Source organism: Rhipicephalus microplus, chromosome X (assembly GCF_043290135.1).
Source record: "Rhipicephalus microplus isolate Deutch F79 chromosome X, USDA_Rmic, whole genome shotgun sequence".
NCBI lineage: Eukaryota > Metazoa > Arthropoda > Arachnida > Ixodida > Ixodidae > Rhipicephalus > Rhipicephalus microplus.
The window spans coordinates 251,279,107-251,302,307 of NC_134710.1; the positions used below are offsets into that span (position 1 = coordinate 251,279,107).

At 45.2% G+C, this 23,201-nt stretch overlaps 1 protein-coding gene and 1 long non-coding RNA gene across 2 annotated transcripts in view; one reads left to right on the forward strand and one right to left on the reverse strand.

Annotated features, from left to right (window-relative positions):
- The window catches only part of LOC119162276 (phosrestin-2-like), an 838,310-nt gene that overhangs the window by 277,344 nt on the left and 537,765 nt on the right, over positions 1–23,201 (reverse strand). The gene's annotated exons all lie outside the window — the stretch shown is intronic.
- On the forward strand, positions 12,666–15,946 carry LOC142777141 (uncharacterized). The gene is made up of 2 exons (XR_012887941.1): positions 12,666–13,086; positions 15,760–15,946. It is a non-coding gene; the product is annotated as an uncharacterized LOC142777141 (long non-coding RNA).

The window sequence follows — 23,201 nt, forward strand, 5'->3', positions numbered from 1 at the left end:
AGGACTCGCCAAACAATAGAAACGCAACGAATGCAACTGAAAGCTCGAGATTAGGATTGCGAACATCGATAAAGAAGCGGAGGACTACGCCGATCAACTAGGAAGGCTAAATTGGCATCAAGCCTACCATAGCATGCAAAAAACGTTGAGTGCCAAACGTACTTGAGCAGTTCTTAAAATGCTTCTCGCGAACAAGAAACATAGGGCAGCCATTAGAATGGCCAGCGGCTTATATATAATTAGCAGGGCACAGAAAATGAAGTCGTGGGTAAGTTTCTTGGAACAGATCGCAACAGAAAGGTGATCGCAACAGAAAGAATGAACAATAAACGCGCTTTTACTGCAGCAGAAATTGCATGGCCTTGAGCAACCTTACTCGCGTGAGTGCTCCGGGCAAGGATCAAATCAACATAATTATTCGCTACCTTGACGAATATGATGAATTCCACCGGAGTGGAAACATGATGAAGTTTGATGATGATAATATCTAAACTGAACAAGCGCTTGACTATTTAGGATCTTCTCCCCATATTTCTGACTTTACGAGAATACGATTCTCAATTATCCTCACCCCGTACCTCCAAGAAAATGATTAAAGTCCAAACACCACGTCTGCGCCCCAGAAAAATCAAAACTCGATTTTAGGAAACGCACGCGAGGCCGCCCATCACGGGAAATTCTGGATCTTGAAGTGACTTTTGGGAGACGCAGTATTTTGAAAGTCTCGACACTACGTATTCTCGGCCTTTTTATTCAAAATGGTGGAAATGGTGGAGCGCAGCTAGAAAAGCTACAACCAACCGTTCAGCAAGTAACGTATCTTATCAAGTGAGTTGCAAGCAGATGCCATGGCCTCAGAGGACTTCATAACTATGATTCAAGCAATACGTACAAGCACTTTAACATACGGGACCCCGTACGTGGACACGAAGAATGGTCAGCGTAACAAAGTGAACATCCTCATACGCAAAGCCTACAAAAGGCTTATTCTCATTGAACACCCTCATTCGCAAATACCTAGCTACCAGCTTCTGCTGGCGGAAAGGGTTCGGCGTCGGTGGCTAGCCATGGTGCCCTGGAATGAGGAAGTCACGCACCTCTGGGCCAAGACAACGCGCGTCTGGTTGCAAAACAAAGTCTACTTCTCTCTCTTTCTCTCTCTCTCTTCTTACCAGCACTGTTCTCTTCTGACTCCTACAGAACAGTGGTACCTTGATGGAAAGTTGGATGCATCGCAATAAAGCCCGTGATTAAAATAAACTCAAATTGATATGTGAGGTTTAACGTCCCAGAACCACCGTATGATTATAAGACACGATGTAGTGGAGGACTAGAAATTTCGACCACCTGCGGTTCTTTAACGTGTGCCCAAATCTGAGCACACGGGCATAGAGCATTTTCGCCTCTATCGAAAATGCAGCCGCCGCAGCTGCGATTTGATACCGCGGCCTGCGGGTCAGCAGCCGAGTACCTTAGCCACTAGACCACTGCGGTTGGGCATAAAATAGACTCTAAGGACTCAATTTCAATGAACGTTGAGATCATGAAAAGGAGGTCGTACCACTTCTTCATCTCTTCATTGTGATCATTTAGGCGTCCTTGAGAGCGCATGGAAATAAACAGCAGGACCGAAGAAGTTGTTTCTTTTTCTAAGCTTGTAAGTAGTCAGCGTTTTACCAAAACCGACCATGAGAGAAACGAGGGAAAGTCAGGGCCACTTCGCTTGTCTAGTCTCTGCGCCCGGGATGTTTTATGGCTCTAAAAGCCTATGCTGCTATTAATTCAACATGGTAGTTTTGTGCCCGCCGGCATTCAGCTTTATCCTGTTGGATTGAGAGGTAATGGATAGGTTTGGCACACAAGTCGCCGGATATGACGTCGTCAAAGCGGGCGCTGTTTTGCTGTTTTTGAGAAATTTTTCTCAAAAACAAAATTGTGCCCCTTTTTTATTTTCTGCTCTAAAACAAATGACGTAGTGACATAGAAGACAAGGGTACAGCGAGTCATGGTGCTTTTTGGGGCTGCATTGATTGAATGCGTATAACATATAAGCAGATTTAAGACCTGTTTATGTGAAAATGTCAGTTTTTGTCCTTTTTATAATTAACTGAGCTTAACATACTGCTTTACCAATCGGAATTCATTGAAGTGGCTTGAACACAAGGTTATTTGAAGATGGGTGAAAAGATCAAGGCGAACGTCTACTTGGCTATTCACCGCAAAAAGCAGGACATCACGCGGATGCGCATGGCGAGCAAACAAGTGCAGAAAGAGGTAATAAGAAAAAAAAAAACATAGCAGACTGAAAACATAGCTGAGCGCATCTAAGAGGATAAGACAAATACGGGAAATATATTTCGCGCTAATAATACTGGCTTTAATAAAAGATCGCTCACGACACATCTGTCATACAGTGTATGCATGAGGAATCTTGACTAAACGTTGATAATGCTAGAAAAAAATGCCATGGTGGTTCATTCCCCGGTAATTCAAAGCTGCGTGACATTTAATTGTAAATAGAAAGCCTTAAAGTTGCGGGCGTAGTATCTGTAACGACAATACGTAAGAATTCCACAGAGTGTGTGCGCTACAATGCGAAACCCAGCTCTCGCTAGAGTTATTACGCCATGACATTACTGACGCCACAGTCACAGTTGTAAAACATTCGATCTAAATTTTTCACTCCTTCCCCATTGAAAATCCTGGGTTGGTGGATGGTGGAATCATTGGTGGATATGGTGCAAAGAATAGTAGATATGGTGGAAACTGTAGTGACCGTAATGGCTGATGACGGCGAGAGTGGAAAAAATGGTGGCAGAGTGTGGTCTTGGTGGCAAGCCAATGGTGGTGACGGTGGAAAACGCCGGCTGATGGTGACGAGGCAAAACGTAATTGGTGGAAGTCTTGGTGAGCAAGCTGGAATGTGGTGGCGTAATGGAAGCTTGGTAGATGATGGTGGCGTGAAGAAAAAGCACATGACAGTATGTGAAATCACTTATTTGTAGTGTTTCTGAATGCCCAGAGATATATGTTTACGGTCAAAAGAAACCAACGCTGCTCAATACGCTTACTAGCACGTTTATTTTTTAAATCCTGTGGTGTCAACAACGCTTCAATTTTATTAGAGCGTAAAATATGCGGCCGTGAATATGTTTACATTTCGCGCAAGTGTTTACATCAGTTTGACATCCACGATGTGTTTCTTTGTTGTGTTGTTTAGAAGACTAGAGGTGTCACTGTGAACAGTGACAATAAATGTTTTACATCGGCGCGCAGTTGTCGAGAAATAAATGAGCTCCAGTTCACAATTGCCCTGTTCAATGTTAGAGCAGAACACGGCGGTCACTTGATGTCACCACGCTAGAAACGCAACTCTGGCAATTATTGCACACTATATTCCTTCAGCCATGCGTCAAGTTAACAAAGTGCGTGCGAATAGACATAAACTTTCACTTTCGACATGCGTCGAGACGAGCCCCAGTGAATTTGTCTTTCACCCTTCTGTTCTACTACCATGATTTCCACCAAAGGTTAGTCCTACCGACCAAGCCCCTACAAGGCTTAACAGCGCTTCTAGGTTTCAGAATACACAATTTTGACGAGTAAAAATGACAATACAGCACACCTGTCGCTTCATTTAACCTAAATGAAGCTTTTTTTATTGTGTACACTTTAAGGCTCCAGAGTGCTCTGTTATTGAGCTCCGTTACTCCGAAAAAGGAGTAACGGAGCTCAATAGGCACGCGCGATGAACGGATGGACCGTTGAGAACAGCCACAGAGGGAAACGTGCCGCGCGCAAACCACTTATTCTCCAAACACGCTCCAAAGAGATGAACCACCCGCGGCTTGCAGGCAGTTCGAAAAGATTTGACAAGGTGACTAGCCATCCTTCTCTTTTTCTGCTGGCTCAGTCTTTCCCCGTATTTTGCTGGCGACGGTTCGCGTTGCGTCGTGCTCAAAGTGCTCGACATGGCCGCCTGGATTCGATGATCTAGGAATTCCGACGTGGTGCTTGTGTGTACACTTGGATGAGCGTCGGCTGCTTCTTTTACGTTTCGCTGCACCCAGGAAGTCTGGAGCAAGTCTCTACACGTCACCACGCCGCGCTGTATATCTCTGGCTTCAAGATAGCCACAATCAACACACTGCAGCAACAGTTGGGAAGGCTAATATGGCGGCCGAGAAGACAGCAGGCCTATCGGATATATACTTCAGTCCAACTCAGGGCAGAAATCAGCGCTAGAATATTAAGCAAGTAGGTTATCATTCTTTGTTCTACTATACGTGTCGCGTGTGCGATACGGATCGCACTTGCCGGCAATGGACTCGGTCGTGTTGTATATCACACGCACGAAATGCACCGCGAAGGGCAGCTTGGGCGTCTGCAGTTCGCCTGTGCTTTGCGATCGCCTGGAAATAAGCCGCCAATGCCGTCGGCCTCCCATACGCTCGCTCATCGAGTGCTCGCCTGTCTTCGCCGCCGCGATGAGCTCCGGGCTGACGATATTCGGCTGAGACCTCGTCGCTGTGTTGAGAGTCGTCGAAAACACGTTGCGGGTTCTCGTAAGAAGCTTGGTTGTAGTGTGTCGCGCGCTGTAAGTGCACCAGCATGGGCTGGCGGGGCTTTCGCTAGCGTCGGAACTCACTGAAAATTGGTCGCCATTACAGTTGGCTTTTCCGTTAGTCGGTCGCAAGCAGCTCGGCGCTGTCCGTTGGCCGCGGCGGCGGACTCGCGTTTGTGCGCTGCACTCGCTCGAGTTTGTGGAAAAGGGCCGCATTACCGTCCATTTCTTCGGCTCTAACTCTAAACCAGCTCGCTCGCTCTCCTGTTCGAAGTTCGCTGGCGGCAGACACTCCACGTGCAGTGCCATGTTTGGTTTCGCGTTCGCTTGCTCGAGCTCAACGACGTCGCTCGCTTAAGACTCGCCGACTTGTTAGCGGCACGGTGGTTCGCGGAGTTGTACCTGCGGCCGCCGCTCCTAAGCTATTGCGCTACGGGAGTCGAAATCAGTCTTTGACGATGTTTGACATCACGGTGGAATTATTAGCATGTCATATCTCACGTATGTTTTCATTTCACCTTGCACGTATTTCTGATATGCATTTGTATTCATCCTCTGTCACGTGTGACTCACTCTTTCAGATAATTATTGTGCAGCCGTGGGCACACACCGCGCAGAAGACTGTGCACTGCCGTCTGCGATGCCTGTGATCCATCTCTTTCGTTAGAGCAGATTCAGAAGGACTGTGCGATATGTGAAGGTAAAGTTATTTGTGTGTTATATTTTACACGCACGCTTTTTTATTAACGTGCACATACTTGTCATACGCGTGCATCGTCATCTTGTGCCACGTGTGTCTAACTATTTTTACTATATTATTGTACGTGCAGCCGTGGGAACACAAAAGGGTGAAGGCTGCGCGCGCTGGCGTCTGCAATGCCTACCATCTATCGCTTCCGTCGGAGGAGCTCCACAAGGAGTGAACAAGATGTGACAACGAGATTGAACTTGTACACTTGACCATGCATTCACTTAGAAAAATGGAGAAACTTCATGTGTATGTAGAAAAATAAAAGATTTCGATGTCTCACTTTTGTCTTTTGTTGTTGCCGTGACTGTGAAAACAGTTACACTTAGGTGGTTAACTACTTTTTGCGTGTTCTTTTTTGCACAATTTGTCGCTTCCTGCGCAGAAAAACACGCGAAAAAAGTATCAAGCCTGGCGGAAAATAAACAGAAAACAATGTTTGAACTGGGGTTAAAAAGTTCATTTGATTGGAGTATTTGAGTGGATCAACCAGGTGCAGCGAGGTGCAACTGTGAGAACGAATGGTTGCCCGGTAAGGTGTAAATGCGGGGATTAACAGCTGCTCTATAATGTGCAAATGTGAGGACAAGATGTTAGTCTTTTGATGTGAATTGTGAGACTAACGGTTACTCACTGAGCTGTAAATGTGAGGACTAAATGTTAGTCCTTGGAGCTCCTCTGTGGTGACTAACTCTTAGACCTAGTGCCGTTAGTCCTTAAAGTGAATAATGATTGTGGCTGCCCCATTAGTCCACAAAAGGACGAACCGCACACCCTTTTGACACCCTTTTGCCTAAGAGAGTATGGTGTCCACTCAAGAAGCGACAAACACCGATACGACGTGCTTGCAGCAATTCCACCAAATGTACGCCTCACCTTACCTACAGCCGCCGGCCGCACTCGCCGGCACTTCACGGGCTCTTATGTGAGAACACAGACTCGTCAATTCGTATGCTTACTGAATCAATATGATAGCATAATGTTTCCGGCACACTGCATTTGTTTTGGCCAAGCCGTTATGTAGATTCTCTTAACTACAGAGCAACAGCGGTGCGCTGGGACGACTGCACTCTGCGTTGCGAGAAAAACATCACAATCAATTCTGTGGGCGTATCTATCGAATAAGCGTAGAAGCTTCATAAAGCCTGAACAGATCTCGCCCTTTGGAATGAGCGAGAAACGGATATTAAACTTGGCAGAAACCGCCAATAAACTCTACCTGCTTCTCCGTCAACTGAGTTGTTTTTTCTTGCGGTTGTAAGTTCTAACAAAAACATTAAAGTGGCAGTTGAAGTGGTAATCAATCAAAGTGGCAATCGTTACAGGCAGCAGTTGTTTGTGTTTATCAAATGTGCAAATTTTAGTAGAAGATGGAGATCCCGTCCATCTCAAGTAAGCGACAAACAGAACTGAAGTTAAACAGTAAGTTTGTGAGTTGACTCTTTCTTTAACACCGACGGTGCCATCTGTCGGTGTGGCGCAATGGTTAGTGTGCTTAGTTGGGAACCCAAAGGCGACGCGTTCGATTTCGCGCTGCCGGATGTTGTTTTTATGGGTGCACTCTACATTGTTTTTTATACAATTATTTTTAATATCTCTTTAGTGACAGCTCGTCCCGGTGGTTCTGAAGCTGCTTCGCACTCCAGCATTGCAGGCCGGCTGAAGCACACCATCCACCATCCGCTCCACCATACGCCACTATGCGCCACCATACGCCACCATACGCCACCATACATCACCATACGTCATGTCCCACCAAAATGGTGGATGGTGTAATCCACCATGCCTATGGTGGACGTTTTTTTCAATAGGGTTACCACATTTTCATAGCTTCGTTTGCCTTTGTCGAAAGTTCTGCTTTCGCGAACAGCAAAAAAAAAAGTCACAGTGTAGCTGCTTGGCCAAAGCAACAATTTGAAACTTCACGCAAAGAGCTGCAAGTAGTTCGAAACGGGCAGTGCGCTGCTCAAACACAAAAAGAGACGTACGAAACGAACGCACAGGTATACACAGGATGAGCGCGAACTAGCAATTCTGAAATTTCTAACTTCGTTGTGTTTGAACAGCGTGCGCCTTTCGCAAACGGAGCCCCTTCAGCAGGCCATGTGACACTCGTGTGTTCTGGAACACCAACGCAGTCTTTCCGGTGAAAGCACAAGACGCACAAACCTGCCCCATCACGAGGTGAGATCGCGCACACAGGCGACCACACCCCATAGAGCAAAGTACACATAAAATCACCGCAAAGAGAATTGCACAAGCATCGCAACAAGTGTGTCATCAACCTTTCAAGCGCACTTCTCGACATCTCGCAAATAAGGCAGATAACATACTGAAAAGCTCCCAGGATTCGCTTACCACCAGCCGTAAATGGTGTATATAAATAACTCGCCGTTAGTGTTTTGATGAACGTTCGCTTTCATGACCGAGCTGTCTAACGCCCCGTGGTGTGGAGCGAGAAGACGTCGCCCATTTCAATCCATGCGTCGAAGAAAGATTCTTCAAATTTATTTTTCTGTGTGTCATTTATATAATGCAGTGGTGCACAAACGTGAATGTGCATGAGAAAGAGGAAGAAAAACTCACATTCTGATTGCGCGAGAACCTTTGCCAGCCTTGCCGTATCGTTCTTTCCGTTGCAACCTGATTGCGAATTTGGTAGTTCAACAAATCTCAACACATTTGGTGGAGGTTTCTGAGATCCCCAAACAGACCTGGAGCTTCACTCTCGCAAGTTGGCTGAGACACCACCAGGTAACATGACTAACGCAGTCGCCACCCAGCAAGCACCACCGGCGCTACCCATCAACAGGACCAGCCCAACTACAGCGGCTGTGGTGAGCAAGACGTCGAAGACTGGCTCTCCTTTGATGCCATCTTCGGCACGCACGCACGCACACACACACACACACACACACACACACACACACACACACACACACACACACACACACACACACACGCACGCACGCACACACACACACACACACACACACACACACACACACACACACACACACACACACACACGCGCGCGCGCGCGCGCACGCGCGTAAGCGCAAACACACAAACGCGTAAGCGCAAGCAACAAGTGGGACGATGACTCTAAGCTCGGCTACGTTATTTTTAAAGATGATAGTCTTTCTTGGGGATCTTCGACGCAAAAATTTTGGTCTGTATGTCTGTCTGTCTGTATGCTTGTACAATTGTCTGTTTGTCCACCCTTAACTGTACCCTAAACGGCACCAAAGTGACCAAACCATACTCCGAACGGCTGACCCCATCCGCAGCGCCCGCTAATATTGCTAAAGATTCAGTGTTCATACTTGTGTGATGGTCAATTAAAAAACAATTATTGCGCATATCTGAGACACTATAACAATACGTCAATATTCTGTGTGTGTATCTTTTATTAGAGAAGGCATACATAAGTAATTTAAAGGATCGTAGCTTTTATCTGGCTATGCAACGCTTGCACGAAACGGGCAAGTTTTTCCAACGCTTTGCGAAGACGACACGGTCGTGGCACCTACCCATTGCCTTGCGTTCTACACCTTATCATGTAAGAGACGGGCGAGCACGGCGCGCGCCCCATTTTCCAGGATAACTGCCAGATAGCGCTCATGTCTCACGTGTGACGTGACTTGATGCGCTCTATCGCCTCCGCCGCACGCTGTAGGCACCCTAACGCAGTGCCTCCAGAATACCATTAACCGATTTTCTTGCGCAGAACATCAAATAAACGCTTTGTTCACTCTGTCCAGACGCAAGTCTATCGTCTTTCGACGACATTTGCGGTGTAACATGCTGATACGGGGTGAATTTTTTACTTGGCTGACGTCCAGCTAAATTTTGGTTCACCAACCGTGAATCCGCCATCGCCAATTGGTCAGTCTTCAAGACTCTCGGGACAGAAGCATTCGGTCGACCATAGGTCCCCAAGCTCCGCGCTGACCCGCGTCTATGCCACCAAGCACAGTGGCCTGGCGAAAGATTTCCCAGTTATATTGAGGATGTGCTCGACCTCTGCAGGCGGATTAACCCATCAATGCCTGAAAACAGGAACATCCGACACATTCATAAGGGTATCGATGAGGGTGCATTCCAGATGTTGCTGGCGAAAAGTCCGACACTGTGGCCGTCTTCGAAGGCCTGTGCTAGAGCTTTGACGAATAGCGCCGTTAGCGTCCCGTCACCTCGCCAAATGTCCCCCACCAGATTCGATATCGGTCGTCACAGTCACAAATGGCAACGTTCGCCAGGTAACACTAGTTCAATCAGATCAAGGACTCTATCAGAGGGGAAGTGACCCGACAGCTTTCCTTGCTGTCTCATAGCGACGCACTCACGGCAAGCCTGCCTCCGACACTGCAGCAGGCGACATCGCACATAAATTTGTGATGCCCTTCCTGCAGTTCGAGCCCGTACTCTTCCATACCGTCTCCTCTCTCGAGTGGCACCGCCTGCTCGATGTCCACCTCTCAGCTTCGCAGCTGCAGTCGTGCTCACCCCTCCGCATAGGCTATATATCGGAACCACCCCATCCGCCACGCTTCTTCCGTCCATCTTATGAGCGGCACAACCATGACAACCGCCCTTTTGCATGTGACATCGCTGGCCATATCGCGCGCGGAAACCTGCGTACACCTCCCTCGGAACTCCTGCCTACACCTACGTTCTGCAACGTGCCACCACATGTGCATCTGAACTCAGGCACTCCAACTCGGATCACCGCTCAGAAAGTGCTTGTTTTCCACCACATCGTCGTCGATCGCTATCCCCTAGGCGTCGTATATATATATATATATATATATATATATATATATATATATATATATATATATATATATATATATATAACCAACGTGTATGTGCTGCGATAGAGGAAGAAAACCCCACGTTATGATTGCACGAGAACCTCCGCCACCTTTAGCCTTGCCGTATTGTGCTTTTCCGTCCCGACCTTCTTGCGGCTTCGCTAGTTTAATAAACCTCACCACTATACAAACACACATACACACGCACACTTACACACACACACACACACACGCACACACACACACACACACACACGCACACACACACAAACACACACATGCACACGCGCACACACACACACACGCACACACACGCACACAAACGCACACACACACACAAACACACACACACAAACACACACACACAAACACACACACGCACACACACACGCACACACACAAAAACACACACACACACACGCACACACACGCACACACACACACGCACACACACATGCACACACACACACGGGGCGTCACGGCAATGCTGATCGTGATGGCAAACATTAGCCAAGTGTCCATATAATTCGCGTCGCAATAAAATAATAGAAACGTTCTTTCAGTGGCATCATGACTAGCTTTTAGATAACGCAGCCCACAGCCCTACAATTTCACGCACGCCGATACTCAGGCTGAGCAACTTCCTTTCACTGAAATTTGAACAGTAAAACAATTCCCTGTAGGCAACGGTGGCATGAAGCTTAATCCTTAAAAAAAAAACATTGGAAACTTATTAAGTATAATATGTGGCTTTAGTTTTGGTGGCTGTGCCCTATTTCGCCTGGCCAGAATACGTAAAAATTAGAAAGGTAGAACCACGCATGAAAATGAAAAAAAAACACGGAGTACACTGATGGTGTCGGTAGAGATTATTCATAAACTCGAATTGCGCCGCAATTGGAAAGGTGCTTTTGTCTTCAGCATCAATCTCTCTTTCCACGAGAAAGACTGTTTCAAGGTATGGGTCAAGAACTGGGTGTTTTCTCCTTTTTAACTCGTTGTATTTTAACAAAACTACCGTCACGTTTCTCGAACAGACAAAAGTATGCACTCTATACGATGTATTTGGCATTAGTTTGGCTCTACTCAAAGCGCTGCACGGGAAACGGGATTTCAAATGAAACTTTCATTTTTTCCTTATTGGAACTCCAAAAGTGAGTGTCGGTTTTATGTTTCGTCTGATATTTTCTCGTCCATTACTTTTTCTTTTTGACGAATTATCCGAGCCATTTGGCGAAAATAAATTTTAAGACAGGCGCCATCTACAGGTGTTACTACTTCTTTCTCTCGAACCCATATTTCGCATTATTTCATTTTCGCGTGACTTGACTCCTTGGAATGGCGAGTCGGATTGCAAAGGACATTGCGCAGAGTGGTGCCTCGTAAACCCGTCGGAAGTAGATTTCGTCGAGCTAAGTCCTGGTCAAAATATGATGGAGTTTAAGTTAGAGGGCCATATTTCACTTGCGCTGAGCAACAGCGAGCCGGTCTCAGCAGCCAGAAGAAAAGCTCCCCGCTATCCGCTAGCTGTCAAACGCAGCTGAAGGGTTGCAGGCTATAGGCCGGTTTGCGGGGCGCATTAATTAACTCAAGCAGGCTGACTGATTCTGTTCCCTCGAGGAAAATGTTTTTGGGCCACCTTTAAGTCCTTCGAAAGACCAGCAGCTCTGTAAAGGCTAAAATGTAGAGACAAACTAGCCGGCCCAATTTTTTAAAAGCAAAGGCAGATTATACCACGCGTCGGCATTACTCTAGTCTCTTTTGCGTCCAGATGTTGCGGACAGCTCTACTATAATCCACTGCTCTGGTGTTCACGCGAACTGGAAAGTAAAAAAAAAATTGTGAATGAAGGAGAAAATGGCGATCACCTGATAAAAGAGTTCACAGAAGAAATCGCGGCACAGCTCGAGAAGCAAGGGTGAGCGCTCTGAACGCAGGCGCAAGACAAACGCTGCGCTAGCTGCTTGGACACTGATATGAGGATGACTTAAAGAGAACACACTTTACTACTACACAATATTTCAAATGCTCCATTATGCCCGCTGAAGTGCGACTGCAGAGTCGTACGGCGTCCCGATGACTTTGTACCTGCAGACGAAGGATGAGTGGAATTCTGGTTTCATGAATACGAAGCGTTGGATGTCGAAACAAAGCATCATGTGTAGTGAATTCCTTGTACAAGATGTCGATCAGGCAAATCCCTGTTCGGTAAGAGTACACTGGATTTATTTGCACTATTTACAGGCCCTAAAAAAGGCACTTCCGAACATCACAAGGAAAACATCTGAACGGCTGTCCATGAGTCTTTGAGGCCTCTCCGCGCTAAACACACACAAAGTGGTTCTAGGAGATAAAGGAAAAGAAAAGTGAGCCCCGTAACTGTCTGCTTCCGGGAGCAACACCTCAACAGTAGCTCACAAGGAATGGGGGTGAGGAGGGATTAAAAGGATAGAAATAAAGGTCTAGAGAGAGAGAAAGAGAGATGAGGTAAGCCAGAGAGCGATGACATATCGAGAGAATAGGAGAGAGAGGAAAGATGGAAACACAGTCACAGGAGTCTGAGGACGGAGCACCACTTGCGAGAGCTCTTGTCGGCGTTAGGAGATGGTGTAGAGCAAGTCTAGTCGGTCAGAGCTACACTGTCGTCGGAGGTCGGCGTCAGGAGATGACGTAAGGCGAGCCCAGTCGGCCAGAGATACGCTGACGTCGGAGATTGCGAGGGCACAACCGGTCGGCACGGAATCCAGCGAGCGAGTCCACCCTCCGCGCTACGACCATTCTGTCTCTCGTATACCGTTCTGTTTTTTTCTTTTTGACCGGTCCGGTGGCGGCGGCCGTTCTCGGTGAGACTTTTCGGAGTGGCTGGCGTGAGCATGTTGATTGGATGGCGTGGCGTTTCCGAAGTGCTGGTGACGATAAGGGAGAGCCAATTGGCAGCGAAGAAGAGTTCTATGGCGGTGAGTAATACTAGCGGACGACACAAACTTACCCTTTTTTCCCATGTGAGTCCAATTTTCAGTGTTGTGGCGTATGCAAAGCATTATCCCTGCTACGTTCTGTTCTGCAGCAACACAAATGGCATGTTTGCGCTCACGGACGCCTGAAATGCTGCACAAAGAGGATTAGCAACTTGTGAAATAGTTCACATTCAGTTATTTCTGCCACATCTCGTGGCATATCAATCAACCTATCTTCGCTAGATCACACCCGGGGTATCACGGAAGCGTTTGAAGGTATGAGTGCGTCGACTAGACCAAAGGCGGCGTCCCCGCACACGCATGTAACCAGACGATTAAGGTAGCCGGCCGTGGCAACATTCTTGCTCACTGTCAACGATGACGCCATCATTCACGAGGTGCGGACGCATAGGTCACGAATAAAATTTCAAGCTCTTTATGTCATAGATGTGCCCAGTCATAGGCGTTTGCACAGGGGCGGGGGGGGGGGGGGGTACGGTTTGGAAGGGCATGGCCACCCCCCTTTGTTACCTGAAAGGGTGGGTGCAATGTCTGTCTCGTACACTGACTTAATTTGGGAATGGGGGCGGTACAATGAGCCTGTCCCCCCTGCCCCCTCTGTGAAGGGGACCCTGCTCACGCCTATGTGTGCAGTGCCGGATCAGGGTGGTAGAGCACCATAAAGTAACGGCGGACCCCTGCATACCTTTAGCCTCAAGTACATAGCCAAAAGGGTTGCTATAAAAGTTCGACACCCCCCCCCCCCTAAAAGAAAACTAATCAAATCACATATTTATTTGCACCATGTGCATTTTCACAGATGAAGGGCAACTAAAAAAAAAAGCTACCGAGAGGCGGTTAAGTCCGTAGCCAAACCTGCTTGGCGTGTGGCCAAGAGAATAGGAAAACAGTTAACAAATAAAAACATATCATTAGTGCACAATAAAAACAGTACAAATTCTTTATCAATTTGGTATGCGTATATATACACGCGCACGTATAATATACGCGCACACATAGGCGTGCTCACGGTGGGGAGAGGGGTGCGGGGAGCCCCCTAGTCAGCTAAGTGGCGGGTGCTGCACTGAACTTTTGGTCTCCCTGATGGGGAATCCTGCACATGCCTGTACGCTCATACATGAAAGCACACGCAAACACGCATACAGTATGGTGGAACCACCCTCCACCCGACTCTTCGAAAAAAATTTTCTCGCTACGACACCGGTTGGCTCTGCGCTGTCAAAAAAACGCTTACTTGCACAAACTATATGCTCCCTTTCCTGCTAGAATAGCAAAATATACGCTGTTAGTAACAAACACATGATGCTAAAAAGCTGCAAGTTGTAGAATTTTCATAAGGCACACTTGTGTTACAGCTCAGTTCAACCTTGCGTCATAAATGTGTGGCCATAGCAAAGACCATGTGCCTGCTAAAATTATTGTCACTGTGCTCGGCTGTCCTATTTCACTGAAAGACATATGAACTTCTGAGAAAAGTGGAACAAGTGGGATAATCCGGTGTAGTGACTTTTATTATTAGAAGTTAGAGCAACAAATTGTCATTCTATCTTGTTTATTTCACCTAGCTGTGCAAGCCAGTGAGCAACTGAGATTCATGTTCTCTTACCCTGCCCACATAAAATGCACAGATACACAAGATCTTTTTTACTTCTGAACATTAATGACACTCTTAGAAAAACAGTCATGATACTTTTGCTGTACAACCAAGGCACAATACTATGTACAACAGAGCAGAAATAGAGGCACCTATAGAAAGTTCGATTATTGAGGATTGACAGGTTATTGCTTCTTAGGTTTCGCACGCGATCCACGCAGAGCCCCTCATAATCATTACCTAGAAGTAGAAAAATCTTTTCGAGGATTCTATTATGACTTCTACAGGGTATTTGATTGAAATCTGGCAAGGACAGCTGCTTACATGATTGCTAAATTGCACACATGCTAAAAATCCCAAAGCGAAAAAAGGAGGGCCAACTAGATAATATCGAGCCCATTTCACTAACAACGTGCACAGGCACGCGGCTTATTTATCATGTAATGCTCACATAACGGACTACATTCAAATCGACTAGATGTTGTTTAATTGACATGCTGAAATGCACATCAAGCTAAAAGCTATCATACGTAGATTCAAGTGACATTGGGACAGGAATCTGTACCTGCATACTATGATCAGGTTAGGGCCAATTTGGTCCAGACACAACATTGTTATACAAACTGAACTGAACAATGCCCGCGGCACTGCAGATATCGAAGTTATCCTTAAACTTGGTTTCATGTCGGCATTTGACAATGTTACACATAATAGCGAAGCTGCAAAAACTATACATATACAAATATACGCCGTGCATACCCGCCGTGCATACTCGTATATACGCCGTGCATACCCTGTCAAGCAACTCATGCAGGCAGAATCAGATGAAATGCCGTAGAACTCAATAGCCGGCAAACACCTCAACGTCTCTGTGTGGTGCTGTGTCGCACGTGGTGTGCAGTGATTTCTCCGTCGCCATGGGCTGAACTGTGCGTACCTCTTCCCCCTTTCGTGGGTTGGGAAGAAGTAGCGTTTCATCTTCTCCTTTCGGGGGTGGAAGTGAAGATGACAAAATTCATTGAACAGTCCTGGCTTAAATTGTTTTTTTTTCCTCTTAGGGAAGCCTAAGAAGGCCAGGACATAAAAAGCAAGCGCCGGGGCGCTCCCGACAAGCTCTCACAAGCTCCGAGAAGCTCCCATCATGCTTCCATCGAGAGCTTCAATGCTACCACCATCATGTAACATGCTACCTGTAAATATTGAAAATAAAAGATACTGTTAACAGCTCCGGGCTCCTCTCATCGACATCTCCCCGAGACTCTGATTGATTGATTTGTGGGGTTTAACGTCCCAAAACCACCATTTGATTATGAGAGACGCCGTAGTGGAGGGCTCCGGAAATTTTGACCACCTGGGGTTCTTTAACGTGCACCCAAATCTGAGTACACGGGCCTACAACATTTCCGCCTCCATCGGAAATGCAGCCGCCGCAGCCGGGAATCAAACCCGTGACCTGCGGGTCAGCAGCCGAGTACCTTAGCCACTAGACCACCGCGGCGGGGCATCCCCGAGACTCTGGCTGGCTCCAGTTCTCTGGACAGAAAACCGACTACATCAATGCCTATTGCAGACCTTCATTTATTGTGCTCTATGCAACTTCCTACCAAACTGGTTTCTCAAGGAAAGATCGTCATGGATACTGATCACTAAGAATAGTACAATTGTCCGACTCACACCGAGTCTTATTGGTAGACACACCCAATACGCTTGACAAAGTAAACTACACAGCATAAAGGAAAACATTCCCCATAATTTTTGGCAATAACTTTAGATATTCCCTCTACCTAGAACGATTCACTCAAATTGACACAAAAAACAGACAACACTGTTGTGGCAATGCAGATAGTTCTTTGCAACGTGCTCATTGTGACAGATGGTGATTTGAAAGTGGCAGGCTCAATGCGAGCTGAAAACACCTACAGAGGCGATGAACTGTTCACCATGTCTGCATTGGCTCCCCATGATAATGTCGATAAGTGCAGTTTAACGTCCCTAACATCCAAAAACCACCATATCTATATGAGAGACGCTGTAGTGGAGGTGTCGAGAAATTTCGACCAACTGGGGTTATTTAACGTGCACCTGAATCTGAGCACACAGGCCTACAGCATTTTCGCCTCCATCAAAAATGAAGCCGCCGCTGCCGGGATTCAATCCCGCGACCTGCGGATCAGCAACCGAGTGCCTTAGTCAATAGACAACAATGGCGGGGCGCATTGGCTTCCCATTGAGCCAAATATGCAATCAATAAAACAAGAAATCCTTCGGGGCTAATTTCTTTTTTTGACAACACCCTAATAAAAGCCACCAGACAATGAGGCAAAATAAAGTACTAGAAACGTTAAATGTAGAGTTTCAAATGCGTCATAATTGCTACACTGATGTGAAGAAAGTAAAGTAGCCGGAAAAAAAATCTTGCCACTAGCAGGGACTGAAGCCTCCAACCTTCAGAATATGCACTCGACAGTGCTACACCTAGCTCGTGCCTCCTGCCTCCAGAAATTTTGTTTTGACTGGGGCATGCAGAGCACAAATTGACACTTGACCCCACCTGCCTGCCCAGTCAGCACTTCAGTTCAAGAAGGTGCCCTCCCCCCCCCCCCCCCCCTTTTTTTTTGTAAAGAATGTCTTCCTACACCCTTGGCGTCCAATGCTGTCCCGTAGCTCTACTGGTGGATTGATCTAGGGCACTTCTTTCTGAACAGAATAAGTAAAAATTCTACTCTACCAGGAACACAAAATATTTCTCGCCATGCCTGCAGTTTTGCCTGTGCATAAAGATGTTCTATATTAATGTAAGTTTGATCGAGTAATTAAGTGAAAGTTGCCTACGCATGTAACTCCTTGCAATTTATTTAGTTACTTTTTATACATAGATGCTTGTCAGACCTTTTCAAATATATAGTACTTACATAAAGCAATTACATTGAGTTATTACTACAATAGTGGTTTGCAGTGAAGATTGAATTCATATTTCTGGTTGTTGGCTTATTATGCTGTCCCTTTGATTCACTTAGTTATACTTCATGAAACAAGTAAACAATGGATCATACATTACCAAAGTGCTGAACCAGAGCTGTGCCATGACATGTATGTTCTTGTTCTTTGCAGTGATGACATCTGAGCACCTCTCCCCACGTCCTCCAAACATGTTCAGTTTTGTGTGTGTATATATACACGCAAGCATACAAACGCACGCATGGGTATACCAAAATGTATTGTTAAACAGCCCCCCCCCCTACCCACCCCTCCCCGCTAAAAAAACTGCCCGACTGCACTTCTGCATCTTAGAATGACTGACTAATGATTGTTAAGCTGTTAAAAGCAGCCACGTATATGTTCTCGTTTGATCGATTTCACTACAGATTTAGTCGTGTTGGGCAAGCAGTGTTCACAGATATATATATATAGCAGCATTTACCTAAGGTACTAGTGCACCCAGGTACCTGTATTTTATCTCACAGCCCACTCAAACAATGTAACTGAGCTTTCCACTGAGTACAATGAGACAGAGTTGTCTCACACTATGCGAAACAAGAAAGAAGATGAAGCGTAAAGTAGTGCCAGGTGTCACACCAGATTCAGATCATAGTGATGTATATGTGTAGAGAATAAATAGTTTTTGCATCAATGCATCTTGCATATTAGTATTATCTTCATAATTATAACGTGAAATGTTTGTGTAATCAATAATAGTTTGTAAGAAATCATTCAAATCACGTAAAATTGCGTTTATTCTTCAACCAGCACCCAGCTCAAGGTAAGCTAAGAGGCTGAGAAAACAATTATTGCCATTCTTCACTTTCATAACAAAACAACAAAGCGATGCTTTGAGACTAATGCACATTATGTTCTGTTTAAACGTGTAAGCTGGACCTCTTCTATAATCACCTTGTCACCACACAACTACCGAAGGAAATGAGAATACCCCATGAGTACTGTGAGATTGAGCAAAGAAGTACGTGCTGAACATAAAATTGCTTCACGAAGTAAACATGAACAAAGAAAAAAATGGTATTCTTTAACAAAACATTTAATAACACATCAGGTACAATTTCTCGTTTGTTCCAATATTGTTTTATAAAGTACACGCTTTGTTGCAGAACTACATCTGCATAAAGAACATGATAATTATCACAGCCAACCACAAATAAATCCAATCACAGTCATTAGTATTTAAAGAAAATTAGTCTGTCCTATTTTAACAGTCAAACTAGCACACGTGTCTACATGTGATTCACCTAATCAGTAAGAATAAAATGTATAACATGTTATGAAGTAACATTAGTCATGTGCTCTTTCCTTGTTTATTTACTTCTTCACTCATTACCTACATTTCACTTGAGGACATTCCAGAAGAAGGGTTCCAGCAACACCAGTATTTGGGCTCACTAAGTGATACAAAGAGTGGTTTAAATGGCGGTGTTACCAACCCAAAACATTATTTGTCGAACATCATAGATGGTCTGAATGCTACAGATTACTTTGGAAAACAAATACGTTGTATACAAGTGATTACAAACACAAAATACGTACAGATATTTTGCATATGGTAATGAATGCACATATTGTACAGAAATACTCTGCCATGATATTATCTGCAGACAAATCAGTGTAAACAAAATCTGAGTGACATGCACAACTTAATCTGAGCTTGTACAGCTTGAATGAGTACCTTACTTAATTTGTGGCATGAAAGCACGATATATTTAGCTAAGCCTCGAGAAGTTGAACTCGTTAGTTTGACAGCTGTACACTTTTTTTTGTTAATGACAACAGTGCAGTGACACATTTCTCATAGTGTGAAATAATTGGTCTTTTCTAGTTGCTCCAAATATTCAGAATATGTATCATAACAAAAAAATACATGAAGTACGTGTCATGTAGGCAGTTCAGGCTGCTTGTGCTGTTTTACCATTCATTTGTTGATTGGCAGCATAGCTTCGCAGCTTAAGTACACTAAATCATACTCATTCAAAAGACATGGTTAGTATGAGTGCGTAGCGAGGTTTGAGCAACCACGAGTGTGAGTAGGCGCGAGCATTCTTCGAGTCAAATCAAGTTTATTTTGATTTTTTAATACAGAAAGAAGAACTGTGACAACAAGCTGTCTTTCGAAGAACTTTACTGTTTTACAGCCCGATACAAAAAAGAGAAAAAGAAACGTTGTAATGGCTACAGAACAATTGTAAACAGAAAGATAAACAGAAATTTTACAGATAGCATAATTCAACAATGCATACTCAATAAAGAACTAAATTATGCATTTCTCACTGCATTACCTAAGGTTCAAACCGACTGTGTAGTATTTCTGATAAAAAACTTAAACATAACTTGGCTTCCCGTGACATCCTGATTTAAGTGTTATTCAGTTACTAATATATAGAAATAATCATACTCAACAAAAGCAGTATTGATACTACTTCCCTGAAAAACCTACTACATATAGTCAAAACAAAATGATCAGACACAAGAATTTTAATTTTTACGCTGAAACAAGTGGCGTAACCGAAAACAAGTGCTATGTAGCTGAACTCTAGTTTCACACCCAGAAAAATAACTTTGGAACATCCCGATATGAACAGTTGAACAAGTCAAAATTTCTAAGATCATAGTGACTTAGAAGTTAGGAGAGAGCCAAGCTTTCTTTTCTGCAGTTTAGTCAGGTGATATCTGCCTCTCTTGATTTATGCATGACGAGTGGGCAACTTACATACATAAACACGAGTCAGTACTGATGAGCGTGAGCTGGCCCTGTGAGAGTACTAATGCTCAAGGTCCATTTGCGGTGCCTCACGATGTACCACCTGCAGTGCGACTTCAAAAAGATCTCCCCATTCAACGGGCAGTTCCGACAAACGATCTTAAGAGAGAAAAGTGTGTATATCACGATGATTATTCAGAGCCGACGCAAGACAACATGACACCCAGCCGACTTAGCGCCAAACTCATTTACCAAGTCCGCGATATTACCGCGTACGATGTATACAATACGTCTATTCTAGGGAAATTCCAATATGTCATAAATTGTTATACCTAATAAAGCCGCGCACCCCATATTCATTGTTCTGCGTTGTCGACAATGAAAAACATGTGATTAATGTTTTGATGTGGCATTCTAGAAGCAGCAGCTGCGTACTATGGCGAACGAAGGTGTGCTGAGCTAGAAAAAACAACAACTTAGTTAATAGGGCTATGGCACTAAAAACCCTGAGAAGGTTCAAGTCAGGTGCTCTGTGCGTCTGCAGCATCACTTGCTGACACAGCCGCGAAGCAGCGAACTTAGCTTTCATTAGCCACCAGTTGCGAGGGAAGTTGCACTGCTCGCCTCATTTGTTTTCGGTTTTCGAGTCATTATTGCACTATTTTAAAGAAAATATTGACGTTGCAGGCCTATCGTAGATTTGTTGCGCAAGCGTGGCTCCACACCAAGTGCAGATTTTAAAATGCGATGTAGTACAAGGGGAGCTATGCGCTCGAGTCACGCAATTAGCGCGCTCGTATATGCACAGTTGAAGCACTGTGTGGAGCCTTAATTTAACACTCATGGATACGTGCATGCACGAAAAAAAGTGATCTTTGAGAGTGGCAACTAAAACTCATGTCTTAGCGCACATTAAACTTAGCGGCTTAAGTAGTACCACTATAATAAAGTGAAAATGCAAAGGAAACTAACAAAATATGTACAGACGTTTATTCCGGCGCGATAAAGCAGCTTTCCCGACGAGCGAATTGGGGACGACGAACCTTTGACCATGCGCGGAGAACAGCTAAATTCAACCAACAGCACAACGCTAGCTGCATACGGCATGTGTGAGTGGGAACACTGAACAAGGATGGTTAAATTTCACAAACGAAAGCAATCAAAGCACAAACTTGATTGTTTCCATGTCTAGGAGACTACTGCAGTCGTTGCACTTACTCGCCGCGTCTCCTACTGATTCAGGCAGTTGAAACAAACGAAAGCGACGAATTGAGACAGTCAAAACACAAGGCCAGACAGAGCTAGAATTTACTCCATTCTTTGAAGTGCGGCAATTCACACTTGTCGCCTTTGTTCCTCAAACGACTTATCCGAGAACTGATTGAGTTTTACAGTTGGATAGCGTGTCTTGGGGTTGCCTGCATTGTTATTATGTAACTATAGACACAGCAATACTTCTGACCTCACTTCCTCTTTTGAGGGGCTGCTTCTGCCGTCGCGGAAATGCAATGTTGCGGGGGGCAAGCCTTTCGGTTTAGCGTGCGAAGCAGACGACATGGCTAGGCACGGAGGCCTAAGTTCCCCGCATCGACTGAAAATTGTGCCGCCGCTGTCGGTCATGAAACATGCATGGTCAGCCACACCATTCCCAGTTTCACCAGCACGTGCCTCCAGAGCCGTAATGCAACGCTGTCGTTGCGTTGTACACTTCAGCTTCGGTTCCACATGCCGCACGCCAGAGAGAATTCCGGCAACTTCACATGCCATTTAGCAGTGTGGCCGAATGTATAAAAGACGAAGCGGCGTTCGGGCACGGGCTTGAGCTCGGCTAGCGCGAAGACGAGAAAAACAAAGTGAAAATAAGAACAGCTGGCCTGCGGCAAGGATGCCATCGCTGGGCGGAAGACTTTGGGTGTGGAACCGGAAACATATATATATATATATATATATATATATATATATATATATATATATATATATATATATTGTGAGCGCTGACTATGTACTTCATCTTCATCTGTATGACAAAACCAAACCACATTGTAGTGATCATAATTGTATGTCACGCGGGCTGGGTCTCTTCGGATCGTGCATCTGCATTGAAAATATAACTTGGTTGCTGCTGTACCGGACGTCGTCTCATAAGTGGAAGAGCGTGCTTTGGTTCCCACGTCCTCCTGCTCTACCCGTCACCCCTGCAGCTCCGGTCTGGTCGACGGTTATGCCCTCAAGCAACAGCGATGGCGGAACCCAACGCGTCCGCTTCTGCAACCACTCTTTCTCAGCCACTTAGGCTTCACTACAACGTGAGTACCTCTCACCAAGACCCTCCAGTATTTTCTTCCCAAACATATATATATATATATATATATATATATATATATATATATATATATATATATATATATATATATATATATATATATATATATATATATATATATATATATATATATATATATATATATATATATATATATATATATATATATATATATATTCCGATTTTCACACCACGAGATGAGTGAGCGCACGCGTGATCATTCACCCTGCCTCCTCTCGGCGGGGCAAAGTACACGTGGGAGATGAGAGCACACGCCGCCGCGTTGTGAGGATCCGGCAACGCGCGCTCATTGCATCATCACGCTGGTAATACTAAAACACAATAGCCCCCCCTCCCCCGAGATGCCCATCGCCAGCGGTAAGTGGTAGATAGAACAGCTTGCCGTTTGAACGTTGAAGGAGGTGCTCCTTCGTGGCTTAGTGGCTAACACCTCGCACTTCCAATTCAGAGGT